At 48.7% G+C, this 15,685-nt stretch overlaps 1 protein-coding gene across 4 annotated transcripts in view; it reads right to left on the bottom strand.

Annotated features, from left to right (window-relative positions):
* hycc1 (hyccin PI4KA lipid kinase complex subunit 1) overlaps positions 1-14,361 on the bottom strand; it is a 34,402-nt gene extending 20,041 nt beyond the window's left edge. For 2 of the 4 annotated variants that reach the window (XM_006636044.3, XM_015358163.2), the window contains exon 1: positions 14,229-14,361. The gene's annotated coding sequence lies outside the window, so the exon portion shown is untranslated. Of the gene's footprint in view, positions 1-4,467; positions 4,753-13,210; positions 13,370-14,228 lie in introns of those variants that run through there. The other 2 variants (XM_069194728.1, XM_015358161.2) reach the window with 2 other exon arrangements.
* Between the last annotated feature and the right edge of the window lie 1,324 nt (positions 14,362-15,685).

Below are 15,685 nucleotides of genomic sequence, written 5' to 3'. Positions count from 1 at the left end.
TCCACAATTCCACAGACCTCACACGTTCTCCAGGAATTTGAGCCAGACTGGAGTCCCTCAGCTGCTCTACTGTACTGCAGAAACAGGAGTATTTCTCTGCCTAAATCAAACTCTTTCAGCGGAAACAAAGATGGCAGTTCTGTTCACCACAGACCGCGTGCTCTCAGACAAGCTAACCAGACGCGCGCGGTAGCGTCTCACCCGTCCACGTCTCCGAAAGGCACCGCAGCCGCGCTCCGCCAGGGGGAACGGCCCGGGCATTCCTCCCGGACCGCCGTCGCGCCCGGCGACGCAAACGCTCGGCTCACTCTTGCTCCCGGAGCTGGACGCGGGTCCCAGCCCTGCTGCAGCTGTCCGGTCACTCTCGGGTCACACTAGAGGAGCCCCATGCAAGTGCGCCTGGAGCTCTGCCTGCTTCACACAAGCCCGTGAGTCACTCCCGCACTCCCTCTCATTCCAGGGCTTGTGAATCGGGCGGCCAGGCCCACCCCTGGATCAAATACAGTTCTTTTCATGCCACAGCACAGCCTTAGTTATCCTCCACAAAAACAAAGGGATTTCCTGCACAAAGCATGGAGCCGTGTAGGTGGTGAAGAACATCGCTGCGTGATCACAGCCAGCAGAACTCCAATACAACTGATCAGTTTATTCTCAAGAAATAAGCAAGGAAAGCAAGAGGTTTTAAACTACTGCTTTAAACGTTCAATGACATTTTGTTCTTATTCTGGGCAACTGTGTATAGGAGACAGCAAAGAGAAAGTCTCTCTGACTGAGTAAGAAAGAAACATCTCCTTCTAAAACACAAATCCAATTTGTAGCATTTCAGTGCAGTCAAGCAGTACAGCACATGCATTAGATCAGCCTTGTAACCTGAGGGCAAAGCAAAAACCATCCGTGAATTAACCCACTGCTAATATTTCTATTTCTGGGAAGACATTTTTAAATGTAATTATTTAACCTGGAAAATAATGTGCAGATATATTCTTACGCTAGGTCTTAGAATTCCTTGACAGATTATCATGCCGGCTGCCTGAAAAATACAGCATTCGAGCAGACTGGGAGTCAGGGGTATTTAAATTTCTCCCAAAAAAAATCATCATCATCATCATCCTGACCCTCTTTGGAATGCAGTGTGCAGCACTGCTGTCGAACAACAGCACTGTGGCTGCCTCTCCATTCACACAGGCACTGCACAGGTGTATCTGTTGCCTTAAACTCAGGTGTGCTGTTCTAATTTAATTCTCAACACAGACGACTTGCCTTTGAAATGCAGGTTAATTAAAAGTATACATTTCTACACTACATTTATGTCCAGTAGTACTTCACCTAATAACTACCTGTACCACAGAAAGACACGAATGTATTACCCACAGTGACAGAAATGTTGGAAGTCTTTATCAGTAGTCTGTACTCCTGACATTTACATATCTGCTAGAGAAAAAGAAATGCACATTTAAATATATTAGTTAAACACAAGTAAAAATATTTAAATATTGTTCTATGGGTTTTCTCTTAGAACTGCAACAACACCATCCTTGCATTAACTGTGCACTGCTGAAAAGTCGGGAGAGCTTTTCACATGAATAGAAGACTAAATGGGAAACTTGTTCAATCCGTTTTAAAGAATTGCATGTTGTCACGTAACATGCAGTAATAATGATAAGGGTTTCTGACAGTAGCAGGCTCATTAAGGGGGCTAGCATGTTTTAAACACAATAATTAACTCTATTTAACTCTCATCTGTAGATGAGTCAGCCTCTGGTATTTAAAACCGATTGGCATTTTTAATTGTGCTTGCTGAGGCTCGGGCTCTCTATTTTAGAGGCACTATCATAATCTTTTCCCAAAAAAGATGTCCTTTCATGTGGTGCTGTGGGTTTAGCGCTGCGTGCTAAAATTCAGAACTGCAGGAAGATTAAGCACATTGCCATTGAGAAACACAAGGGATTTCTCAACGTGTCCAATCACAAGCTGAAATTTCAAAATGTATTACTTCTGTTTTAGACCACTCTTCCTCCTCATACGCTCACTGCTATCTATTACCAAACAGCAGCTACTTATCTCCAGTGTTTCTAGAAGAGGCTAGGACTGAGGGTTCGACGAGGTACTGTACAGTAGGTGCGCAGCTGTCTTGTGGTATTTCTACAGGGGGGAGATGAATGGTTGATGAGAAAGCTACTGAATCAGCACTGCACTTGATCGGCATGATGTTGTCATGAATGCCGCCTGGCCAGTTATGTCACAATAAGGTAATTGGTAAGGGCTTAAAACAGGCAACACTTGAACCTGTCAGTACGGGGTGGAGCAAAGGACAATTAAATCTCAAACTGAAAAGTACAACTTACCCATTTAATAGTGCAAAAACCTGACTGGCAGCTCAGCTGACAAAGACTTCGCAAAGCAAGTTACAGAGCTGCTCAGGCAGAGCGCGAACACAAGGCAGAGGGGTCTTCCAGAGGAAAGTCTTGACTTATCGCGGCGCTGTCTTAAACCCAGTCCGTACACCGTGACGGCTTCCAGAGCCTTAATACGACCAGAGGGGTCTGTTGGAAGAGATCGAAACTGCGAGCAGGAACGCCCGAGTCAAGCGAAGCAGGGCGAAGGAGCACAGGCTCGGCCTCCACTCACCCCAGATCAGAGACAGACGGAAAACACCGTCTCACTGACGACTGGCCCACGCCACAGCAGTCCAGTGACACCCACACCCACACCCACAATTACTAGGACTTTAGTAAGTCTTTGCCCCTGTGAAATGCCCTGTAAGTTTATAAGCAACGAATTTACGTGTAGTAATAATTCCAGTCTTATCACAGCCAGCTGAAAAAGCACCTTCCCCATGGCTGCTCGAGCTGATGGGCGACTTACAGCATGTTAACAGCTTGGGAACCGAAGAGGTCTGGAGATGTTCAGTTTTTTTTTTTTTTAAACTTTACAGAGGCACTCTGAATCTGTCCACTGTAGTGGTGTTGTGGAACAAAAGGATTCCACTTTCCTCGGCACACCTCGTCAGGTGAGAGACGGCCTGCAAGGTGGAGCTCAGGCCTTTGGGCTAAAAACCAACCTGATCTTAAAGCTGTTAGTTTAAGAAAAGCTGACAGAGTTAAAGTGCTGTTGTTTTGCAAGGGAGATCTATAAGGAGCTATAAGGATAAAGACTGCTGTTCGCACACCCCTGAATCACTAGGGCCAGACGCATATCAAAACAGCAAAACCAGCGATTTAAATTTAAGGTAGACACTGTATCCAACAGAAGGTAATGAAACTGTCAGTGTCTTATACAATGTGTTTCTATAGTGCCCTGGAGGTACACAGGGGTATTCCTCCTTCTATGTCTGAATTTCTAGCTACCAATTAACAATGAAGACAGAAAGCAAAAATGTACATCAACATGAAATTTCCAACAAATGCAAATCATATTAAACACAGCTTGCCATCAGCTTTCCATTTCCACTCCTAATGCTGAGCCCGAGCAGTTATTTAAATACACTATCAGAATGAACTTTGTAACCAGCTCTATAAAGCCCCCCGTGATAGTTTTAAGCCAAGGTTGTTACAGACTTTTGTCTTGAGATAAAGTTCTAAAGCCTGAGCAGAGACTCTGTCTTGAAATCATTCACTACTTCAATAGTCACAATGAAACATTCTGTCCAAGAGGCAATGTAAGAAAAAGATTACAGTTATTAAGGGGCCTTGTGCCTGTCACATTATGCTGTATATAACCGCTCCATTTGTGTACAGTGGGATCTGACGTGAGCTACGGTTTAACCTTCGCCACAAATTACTGCAGGCCGCCCATCACAGCCATTCCCAACCTTACAATGAAGAGCTGCCATGCATGCCCTTTCAAATTAAAATAAGAGGACTGACTGAGCGACAAAGGCAGACTACAATTTATAGCAAACTCCGACTTCAAGTAATTCAGAATGCACCAAATACCACAGTAAGGGTAAAGATTTCTTGCTATAGTGATACCGGAGGGGTTAGGCTGCAAAACATGCATTGTTGACATCTGAAATGATTTGTCAGGGGCGCACTGCTTAAGACACTTTCCTATGTAATGTTTCGAGGACACAAGCAGCAGAATTACAACTTACTGTCATCAGACAGTAAGTTGATGAAAGCTAAAAGACGACTGTAGGTTCACAGACTCCTTCAAAATCCCTAATACAGCAGACTCATTCATTTCTTCCAGAATGTTGATATGACTCGAGCAGAACATGACCGAAGATGCTTATATAAATGAGGCATTTGTTGGCTGAGGGTCATACTGTATCTCCTAGCCAACAATATAAAAATTAGCTGTCAGCGCCTGATCATATAGCTTTGACAAAGTTCACCAACCGCACATACAAAAGTACTCAACAGCAACATTGTTCCCACCCCTAAATCGGCAGAAGTGTAGAAAAGGAAACTGCCCGTAGAAAAAGACAGCTCGCTTGTGTCTGAAGAACAAAAGGGCTTTACTCACAGAAGGGAGGAAGTGTTTTGGCAGTCAGATGTGTGGTAGAGATCTCCAAGACAGCAGGGAAAACACACAGCTCGCTCTCTCAGAAGAGTAAAACACTTTTGTTCTGTTTCCCGAATTCCTGCTCTAAACGCTCTCTCTCCTCCACGGAGGGGCTGAGCCCGGCGGGGAAGGCTCTGTGGGAGCGAGCGTGGAGGCGGCAGCTCGGGCGGAGAGCGTCTTTCAGCGTGGCCTCTTCCTGAAGCCGAGCAGTGGGTTTCTTCACAGCGGGCAGCCACGCCCCCCGGCCCAGTGATTCACTCTCTCTCCGCACGAAGCCTCGAGCCTCGCCGAGCCACAGGAGCGCTGTCCAGGGACCAGCTTCCTCCTCCCTGCCCCGCTCAGCACAGAGCCTCCGCGGGTCCTCCACTGGACACCCCGTTTCTTCTGGTCTGGGGGAGATCTTTCTCAACAGAGCTCACAGTGCGGTGTAATACATCATTTCACTGTCCTGGCAAAAAAAAACAACTAACTGTGAGCCTGTGGTTGGCCTTGTTCCTGAACTACAGGATTATGGAAATTCAGGTCAACTTCTGAGAAAAAAAAATGGCAAACCGTAGCACCTCTTTCTATTGTCCCCCCCAGCGTTAAACCTCCAAAAACAAAATGATCCTCGGTGCTCGACTCTGAGTCCTGACTCCTGCTTGCTTCTTCAAGAAGCTGTCTTTCCCTGCTCTGAAGAAGGGGGCGTCTTCACATTGCAAAAGCGAAGTCGGCCGGTTGTTTATGCCGTGGTAAGAAAAGAAAATCTACCTGTGTAGAAATTGCTATAATACAAACGGTCCAATCACACGGCTCCTCTGTACCCTCCTGCTTTAGGAATCTCCGTCTATTCACCGGTCAGCTACAGGCACGGTCAGTCATTACTGATCGCAGTCCGTCAGACCCCCGGCCCCCCAGCTCCACTCCTCCCGGCCTGAACAGGGCGAGAAACTCCGGGCGCTGAGCCACAGAGGAGGAGGAGGAGGAGGAGGAGGAGGAGGAGTGGGGCTGCTGGAGCTGGGCTGAGCCTCCACTCCATGCAACAGGAACAAGGGCAGATCCTCGCTTCCGAGCGACACAGGCGGCAAGTGTCCCAGTCAAAGGGTCCCTGACGCCGGAGACCTGGGGGTCCCTTTCCCAGTCCTGTCCTGGTCCCGAGTCGGGTGACGAGGGGGTCGCGGAGGCCCCTGCGCGGTTCCACCTGCTCCCGTCACACTCCTGGCAGGGATCTGTCTGGGGAGTCACCCCCCCCCCCAGCACGCCTCGGGCCAACACCCCGACTCCTCTCCCTCCGAGGGTTCAGAGCAGAACTGAGCTCCACGTGTGGCGTCTGAGCTGCTGCCGCAGACAGGGCGGCGCCCCATGAATCTGGGCTGAACAGCCACAGGGCGGCAGGGCCAGGACTTTCTCTGCCCACGCGCACAGCCCAGGCACTGGGGTCCCGTTAGTGGGCTCACTCTCCCGGCCCGAGCTCTCAGCTCTTCCGGAGTGAAGCCCCATCCCCTTCAGTAAGAACCCCCCGCCTCCACCTTCACCCCCCGAGACCGAGGAAAATGTCAAGGACTGACCGGTGAGGAAACACACACAAAAAAAAACAGTGCACAGAGAAAATTAATCTCAGCCTGTTCAAAGGGGCCGGACGGGTGAGTCACTTTTGCCACAGGATGTTCTTTTGAATGAGAAATGATGAAAAGGTGGCTCACGCATTTTTTCCTCAATGAAACACCCGTAGCAGGAGTCTGCTGTTCTCTGGGACACACCACAGCAGATAAAGATGTCTCGTGCCCCATTTTGCTCTATTCTAGCACTGAATCCTGACTGACGCCCCCCCTCCTACAGCAATGCCAGTGCATCTCCCTCCTACTCTCACTGCTAGGCAAATCCTTTCAGTCTCCCTCTAGCCAGCTGACAATGTGCTCCATTAGTCCACAGAAATGCCAACTCAGTAAACCTTACTTATCAGTTTATTGCATTTTCTGAATTTGAACAATTGATTCATTTGAAAGCATTCGGGGGTCCTGCAGCTCAGAACTATCAGCTCCCACTTCTCCCGAGTACCGGAAGAGGGGAAGACGGGGTGTACAGGGCTGCTGGAGTTTACCTACAGCCTTCCCGTTATCCAGTGTGGTCCAGCAGCCAGCCAACACAGCAGATGGCAGCTTTTAAATATTTATTCTCTGTAATGAATCCACTGTGTCCTGAATAATTGCACAGCGCCCTTTTGACATCCATGGAACTTGTTTCGATTAGAATTGTAAGCCCGAGCAGATAGGCCTATTTGTTAAGGAAATAATAGCTTGCACGCGCAGACCGCAGAGGAGTGGGAATGAACACCGGAGAGGGGTGCTCCAGGGTGCACATGCTTCGGTCACATGTGGATTGGACGGGGTTAGGGCACGCCCACAGGGTGCCCTTTCAGCCAGGCCTGCTCTGCCCAAGAGCAGCGCTGCACCAGCAGACCGCAGAGGAGCCTCGCCTCAAACAAACCCGAGCTCGGGCACGTGCTGGTGACCTCGCTGCAGGACAACCTCCCAGACCGTTCCCTTCCGCCAAAGCGGCCGCCGCATCCGAACCTGCTCTCCAGGCGGCCCCGGGAGGCCCTGCCAGGCGGCCTCAGTCCGCGCCCCTCTCGGTGCGAGGGAGGTCTGGCCCTGCTGTGCCGCGCGTGTGAACGGGCGCGAGCCGCACGGCCGCCCCCTCCAGCGGCTACAAGCGCCAGACCACGAGATTGCGAAACGGCGGGTCTTGTGTAACTCCCGTCGCTCACAGTGCTGCGCGCCGCGAGCCCTGCAGCCCGGCCGGGCCCTGCAGGTCATCCCAACGAAACCTGGGAATCGCAAAGAAATGCCCCAGTTACTGGTGACAGTGCAGCTGCAGCCCACAGCAAGCTGCTCTAATTAAGGTTCAGTAGCAGCCTCACATTAAAAATGCATATTAGCGCTTCTGAAAACGACACTGTACTGAACAGGCTGCCAGCAGCGGAGGAGTGCTTACAGTACCGGGCTGTTTAGCTACACGCAGGAGCCACTGGCCCTGCCCAAGTCACCATGCTCCCGCCAACTGGGAGACACTGTATCAGGACTGGATCTGCCTGCATAACCAGCGGCAGAACCCAACTACCCTACTGTGCAGAACGACTTCCTTCTACAGCTCTGCAGGGAACCAACACGTCAAAGATGTGCAAAACCACAAAAGGTTTTCTAGCTCCAAATATAACACTCACGCCTTTCACACGTACACGAGGGTCCCATTCGCGGGTGGATTTGTAACAGAGCATCTACACATTTTCTTACGGCTAGAGCTACAGACTGTTTTCTATTTGGAAAGCCGAAAAGCTGTTACACCACTTTCACCTGGGTCAAGCAGAACCTGAAAGTCTGGTTTATGCCTTAAGTTTACTCCACTACAGCGATTTGTTTTTTTAATGCAACACCTAGAAGAGCCTGAGGTCATCCACAACCTTCTAAAGCGGCGGTTACTCTGCAGGGTAAATATGCAAGTATTAAAAACTCAAAACAACACTGAGGACAGCAGGGCAAAGATGCGTTAACTGACTGGGAACTTAAACCAACCTTCAGTAAGTGTCAGAAAGAACCTTAGCAATTTGTTCTATACTGGTGTGCACTGATTTATTTTTAACACATTAAGTGTAAGGGAAATATAATATACTATCACCCCCCCACCCATTCCCATAATTCCTGGTGAGGGTCACACAGCCCTGTTCACGTCATGCCACACAATACACCCTGGAGGGGGCGCCCGCCCGCCACAGGACACACACACACACCAAGACAGTTCAGAGACCAGAACCGGAACACCTGAGGAAACATCCACAGGAACACGGGAAGACTCCGAACGGAAGGCACTCCAGTTTAGACCCAAAAGCTGTGTTAAATGCCACAGTTCAGGTGCCATGAAACTGAAACACTCTTGAAAAACAAACGGTGCAGAAGGGATATTTATCCATCCGTATGTACGCCTCTGCAAATTCAGCAAAGACACAACTCTGTTGTATGCCCAACATGATGGAACTGATATCTACTGATGAAAATGGATTTTCTGTTAATAAAACTATGTCAACGACACACAGACCTATACCTATACATTGAGTGCATCAATTTAATATGACAGAAGTCTCTAAAAGCTTTCTAAAAAGAACTGATATTGCCGATAACGATACTGATACTGACAACGCTATGGAAACTGACAGCTTAGTAGCAATGTGGTAGACAACACCAATAAGTCTGTGTAGGTGCAAGACAGAAACATCTCAGCTATTGTATTTTTTCCCCATTTAAGATAAAATGAGCTACAAATTTTTATAGTCAGATGAACTTCAGCCTAGATGGAACAGTGAAAATAAATGTGGCTGTAATAGCTGTCAATTCAAGCCAATTATGAAGCAATCACCAGGCAATTTATTCAAGGAGGCCACAACTGCACAGTGATCGGAATTAGGAGGTTAATGTTAAGTGGGGAAAAAAACACGTCTCTCACAGGGAAAGTGAGTCATTCAGAAGTCTTGCTGAGCAACCACTAAAGATTTGCAGTCTTTTAATAACAATTCAAACAGAACCCAAGATGGCTATTCTAGAGCATACCCAACAGACCACTTTTTCAGACTTTACCCTGGTGAAAACAAACCTTATTAGAAAAGCTTTAATTTTGCTGCTTAAAATCGCACTGGAATTTTATACATAACCATGGAAAGAATAATTACTTAAATGGCACACAGCCCTCGTCATTTATTACCTTCAAGACTCAGGAGCAATAAACATTTTGAGCATAATCCAGCCATCAGACTGACACTGGGTGAATTACTGTCAGAACCAGTGCACATAAACTCCACATTTAGCCCTTTTTCTGCTAAACTATTTGGACATCTGAGTTGATCAGGGAATCTGGCAGAGGCAGCTGGACTGGTCTGGCAAGTATTCCCGTCTGAGCCGAACAGAGCAGCTCACAACATGACACACACACACACAGGACACGTCACCCGGGACCGCTGCCATCCCTTTCCAGTATTATCTGACTTTTTGGTCCTCACTAGGTTCCTCTTCTGCATAAAATGTGAAACGGACTGCCACCGAGCAAGGTTCTTTATAGAGGGATGTTAATACTACCACTGTATCCCTCACTTTGAGCGAGCTGTCTTCCCGATTCACTGCGGTGTCAAACTGTGTGTTCAGCTGCTGTGTGTCACACTGGCTGGAGGGTTATTTATTGCAAAACTAGTACAACACAATCCGACAAGCCTGATTACAGCCCTGCATCCTGCATCCGATGCCCCCCACTACTCCACCCACACTACAAGATCCGCATCTATTTACATGACCGCTCATAACCGCAACAGCTCTGCAGCTGGCACACGTTACAACAGCTGTGCAGCATGTGCACCATGCACAGGAAAAGGCACAAGCTGCACACCTGTGACGTGCGCTTTGCACCAGGGTGCAGAGGGGGTCTCGTGGGATTCTATCCCGTTCCTCTCCTGCAGCCTGGACAGGCCCGGGTCTGATCTCTGGTCTCCGAGCCCTAGATGCCATGGGCCGTCCCAGCTCGTCCCGCCACGTTCAGTGGGGATCAGGTCTGGAGAGAAGAGGGCGTCCCCAGCAGAACACATTCCGCCACTTTCGGCTTTCTGCCGAGACGAGCTGTTGCAGAAGCACCGAGGACAGGTGCTGTCCTGCTGGAGTGAGGACATTTTCCCCAGGTGAGGTCCCAGGATGTGATCTAGGCCATGCCATCAGTCACCGCACACGGATCTCTGGATTGGCTAGACCATCGTGCTTGGAGGTCGCCATCGGATGGTCTCTCATACACAACGATAAGTGCATCGTCCTACACATCTACGCGACACGTCTCCAGGTCCACCTGTGCAGTTGACACAAAACCTCGGTTCATTGCTGCAGAGGGCTCGGTTCCAAACGTATGTCCATCTGGGTGTTGCTCCGTCATACCAATGGCTCAAAGTCTCTTAATAAGTGGTGCGTCAGTTCCTTCTCCAGGCTTCACATTCTGGAGGTCAAATCTTCTCACTAATCAATGCAAGTGCATCCCAGTCACTCATGAATAATCGTGGAGCCAAAATGATGCCAAAGGTATTTCATTAATATTCAAAATCTGTAGGATTTCTGAAATCTACTGTCCCAGGACACTAATCTCAACAAGGACGCTCCCTGGCCTCAGCCTGTGCTCTGCCTCTCCCTGCAGCTGAAACGGATCAGGTTGGCTGGTGTCGCTGGAGCTAAGAAGATGTCTGCACTGTGCTGGGAATCTACACATCCGCTCCTCTGGAGTCACTGGATCCCGGCGTCTTCGCAGTGATCCCATGGAGTTCCCCATTCCTATCATTTCACAGATCCTGGGGCAGGACATTCGAGAGGGGCAGCACTCTGGGGCGATAAGGAGGGTTGGAAAATTGCTGCATCTTGGAAACGACGCAGAAGACTGTTTAAAACCACAAACTACTTCACCCAGAGGTGTGTGGGAGAAGGGAACAGCCCACCAGCCATGTTGTTGAGGCAGATAGCTTGACGTCTTTCAAGAAACGGCTGGATCAATTCACTAATAATGGCTAGATGGGCCAAAAGGCTCATCAAATGAAAGGAGGCTCTTTCAGATGGATCGTTTTGTTGTGTTTTAAAACACTTAAGTTAATAATAATTGGTTCCTAGGGAAAATAAATGAATAATGAATATGATACTATACCATTTGTGAAGTTCCTGTAATTTACGAAAACCAGTGCACCACTCCTGACAACACAATATGACAGTACCAGCAACGAAAAGCTGTCGCTCTGTAATGTGATTTAAATTCCCTGCTGCTTGCAAACCTCTAAAAGCTCCTCCTTCTCTAATACCACTGGGATTTATAGGATTGTAATGTCTTAAATATAATCCCAGTGGCCAAGTCCTAGAACAAACATTGTAATGAGCTATTTTACTTACATGGAGACAGTTTTTAAATAGATGTCCAAGACGCACACTGCTTATACGAGCTTTTAACCATGACATGCAATTTATATAAAGTAAGTCTCGAAAGCATATCTGCACTTTTCACGGGCCTCTGAAATACTTAAGCACTGTCTTCTTTCATGCAAAACAAATTCAGAGATGTAGCCAGAGGCCTGTCAGCCTGAGAGAATCCCCTCATCCGAAACTCAGTTGTTCTTTCAAGCAATAGCACGTTTGAGAGGTGCACCAGAGCTGACAGCCGAGCTGTGGAGTAAGCCCCCCGTCTCCGAGGAGAAATTACAGCACTGAAGAGCAACTGGGAAGCTCTGAGCACAAAATCCATGTCAAGCACATGACACACCTGCATTCCCCTGCTGAGGAGAAGGGGGAGTGAGCCCATCATTAGTGCAGGAGTTACAGTATCTGTTCTCCAGCCAGCCTCAGCAGCCATAGGAAGCCTGCTGCCTGCCAGTAAATATTATGCAATTAGGCAGCACATGAACTCAACTGAGTTCACTCTTTCCATGCTGCCAGTCATGCACACATCCATCAATTAGTAATAGTGCGCACTTCAGCATGAGACCGGGACTGGGATCAACTGCTGCGCCGCCAGCTCTGGTCCCGCTGCAAATTCCGGCTGGAAAAAACCCCGAAGCCCAGCCTATTCACCTGGGAGTGCCAAAAAAAACCCGGGAATATTGAACGGGATTGGATCTGGAGCGGCGCTCAGCTGGCGACACTCTGGAGCGGACAGCTCCGTGCAGCTGCCCGGACGCCCAGGCCCTGCGGACCTGAAAGAGACGGGGGGCTGCCTCTCGTGTCCGAGGGGGGCTCCCATCCTGCCCGAGTAACTGGCTCACAGCAGAACTACTGCTCCCGTTTCACACTGCCCCTGCCCCCTCCCCCCCTCGCCCCCCTTCCCACTCCTGATCCGCCGACCGGATTAACGCCGTGATCCACGGAGCCGCAGGGCGAGGAGGGGGCGGGGGCGGCCGGGGGCGCTGCCGGCTCGCGGGGAGTCACGCCACCCCTCGGGGCGCCTCGGCCAGGCCAGTCCATCCAAGGCTCTCATCCATCAGCAGCAGCGCAGCCGGGCGGCCTGCTCCCCACTCCTACAACCCTTTGTGCAGGGACTCTGTCACACAGGAGGAGCCAGGAGGTATGCTGTTCCAGTAAACAAGCCCAGCTGACTTCAGGTTTAGCACACCAACCCCTTTCGTTCAGAAAATGTTTTGGCTGTTTCTATCTTTTGTCTTCACACGACAGAAGCAGCAGCAATCTCACTCCAGGAACAGTACAGTATGTGTAACCACCCCAGCTTGTTTTCTTTTAAAACACTGACAAAGTTTCACACGTTACAATACACACATTAATTCACAGACTTCATTTCCTCATCCTGGACACCTGCTGGTTACCACAGATCCAGAAAAAAATGGATTACAAGTAAAATCGTGAGAGAGGGAGAAAGCTGACTAGTTACGTACAGTACAGCAGCTCAAAATGCTGTCCATGTATATGGGGACAATCCACAGAAAACACATCTTTGTCTTTAAAAACAGCCAAGAGTCCACCTGATGCCCGTGCTTAAAACTGTTTCAGGGCAAGCTTTATTTTAATTGTATACTGTACATAGTCATCAACATAAACGTTTTAGCAAAAGGAAAGTCAAAGCTTTCAAGTACTAGCGCTGCTCTGTGGTCTGTTACCAGATCCCAGTAACCATGCAAATAAAGCTGAAAACTTGTTTAAATTCCCCGTGAGCAAATTACCTGGTTCCCTTGAGCAAAACAAATCTCAGTTCGCAGCCCCGGCCACCTCGCCGTCTAGGACTCCACAACACCCACGGCTGCCCGGCCGCCGGCTTGCTGGTTGCTACTGGCCCATCGGACAGAGACCACCTTCACAGCCCTATCCGACACCCCAGCTCTCTGCTCCGTGCGCCGGGTATCACAGAACCAGAAAGGGGGAAATGTTGCACGAAGAGTTGGTGAGCTACTACTGAGCTGACAAACAACACGCTTGCAGAAATGTCTCCCCGGGTTCCCGTGCGTGTAAGGACCCTCCGCGCTGTCCAAGACCAGGGTTGCGCCCTGCCCCTTGTGCGCAAGCAGCCTGCGCGCTCAACATAAATGGTTAAACAGGCTGCAGGATGTATTTGTTTTCTAAAGTTAGATACAGTACGTTGACATCATGACCCAGACGAGCCTTATTTCAGCGCATCGCTGCTCCCGGGATCCGGCCAGAGACCACCGAGCCCAGGAGAGCTGGGGTTCACTACACTGTACCCCCAGAAAACGACTCGGTCCCGCAAGTTACAAACGGGTACTGTACACCCCCAAAACATAGATGGGTTTTCAAAAATATTTCTGAAACAATGCAACGGCAACGGTTCGGGTCATCGACTGCAGCAACCACGAACAAAGCAAGTCACCAGCTGTTTTCAGGAATAAAAGAGGTGGAAATCAGACCGCTGGTCCATACGGTGAAATGCTCTCGATCGGCGTGCATATCTCACGGCTAAGAAACAAAACTTAACTCATTGATACCCAATTTAAAACCAAGAAAAAAAAACTTTTTAAACAACTTGACTTAACTCCAGCTAGCATTCTGATTACAGAAAGCAATGCCACTACAGGGGCTGCCTTCTCCGTTCGTCAAAGAAGTTCATGTTTCGCACTTTGACAACACTGGTACATCTGCTAATCCTGCATTATACTGAATAAAAGCGCTCGCTCAAAATCGTGTTACATGACATTAGGCACGTCAACTTGAAGAGGCGTTACTTACTACCATGCTATCTTTCTTCCAAACGTCCCTATCCGCCCCGTCTCCCTTTGTTCCGTTGTCAGCGGTATAAATTTACTCCATAAATTCACTTAATAATTAAAGAACGGCGACTCCTCCATCTTCATCACTTTCACCGCGCAGACAAACTTGAAGCCCGGCAGAGGACGAGGGTGGCAGTTGCCGCCAGCCAATCAGTGGAGAGAAACGGACCCCTCCGGAAATGTGAACCAATCAATTGAGGGCCGGGGGCGTGGCAGAACAGTTTCCGTTAGTGGGGTAGGCTGCGTCGTTATTGCAGCTAGGAAGGTCCGAAATTTGGACGGTCTGGTGGCGATTTGTGTGAATGTTGTCTGACATGTAAACGGAGCGCAGTTCCTCTGCCTTTTGAATATTTGCAGTTTTTATTGTTTTTTCGTCCGGCAACCTTATTAGGATTTATTCTTTAATAGTATTTATTCTAAAAGAAGCTTCGACGTCCTGTAGAAGGAGAGAGTTTATAGCAATCGCGAAAAAAAAGTTACTGTCTCTATCTCCTGGTCTTGGTAAATTGTTCAGCGTAAATATTGTTTATAAGAAGCTATTTATTGAGCACTTTCGCTATGAGTTACCAAAGTAAGCACCCAACCACCAGTGAGCAGAAACCAGCTTATTCCCGGTGTCGTAGCGAAAGTGTTGGACCATAATGCTCCGTTACAAATACGATTTCACAGAGCTCCTGCACCACGCTGGTACTAATTGCTCTTCTGTATGTGTAATGGTTTAGCGTTATTGATTAATTTTATTCGCCATATTAAGCTGCTGGCATTGTAAGAACCATGAATTAGCTCTTTTCTGAGAGATCAGTCCTGTTTGAAGACACTTACTCTCTTCCTGGCATTAGTGGCCACTATACTAGAAGCCTTCATTTTCTCCAAGTACCGTAGGAAGTCACAGATTCAGCTTTTCTTTTATATTCATCTCTCTGTGGGGGTCAATGACTGCTTGCTTGCTGAAAGCTCTCTGATGTTAAGTGTAATAATAATGATAATAATGATGCTGCTACTATATGTCTTCAAAATAAACTCCTCACACTTATATAGCGCTGTTCTGGACACTCCACTCCAAGTGCTTTACAGGTCATGGGGATCCCCTCCACCACCACCAGTGTGCAGCCCCACCTGGATGATGCAGAACAGCATGAAGACAGTTCATGATTGGTAAAGGCCAGGGGGGTATTTTGGCCAGAACTCCGGAGTAACACCCCTACTCTTCAAGAAACAGCTTTGGATTTTTAAGTGACAACAGAGTGAGGGCCTTGGTTTTATGTCTCATCCAAAGGATGGCACCCGTTTACAGTGTAGTGTCCCTGTCACTATACTGGGGCAGTAGGACCCACACAGACCACAGGGTGAGCACCCCCTGCTGGCCCCACTAGCATCTCTTCCAGCAGCAACCTCAGTTTCTCCCAGGAGGTCTCC

The sequence above is a fragment of the Lepisosteus oculatus genome, chromosome 10, assembly GCF_040954835.1.
Source record: "Lepisosteus oculatus isolate fLepOcu1 chromosome 10, fLepOcu1.hap2, whole genome shotgun sequence".
NCBI classification, from domain to species: domain Eukaryota; kingdom Metazoa; phylum Chordata; class Actinopteri; order Semionotiformes; family Lepisosteidae; genus Lepisosteus; species Lepisosteus oculatus.
Note: the sequence above shows the minus strand (reverse complement) of the source record. Positions and strands in the feature narration are given on the sequence as shown.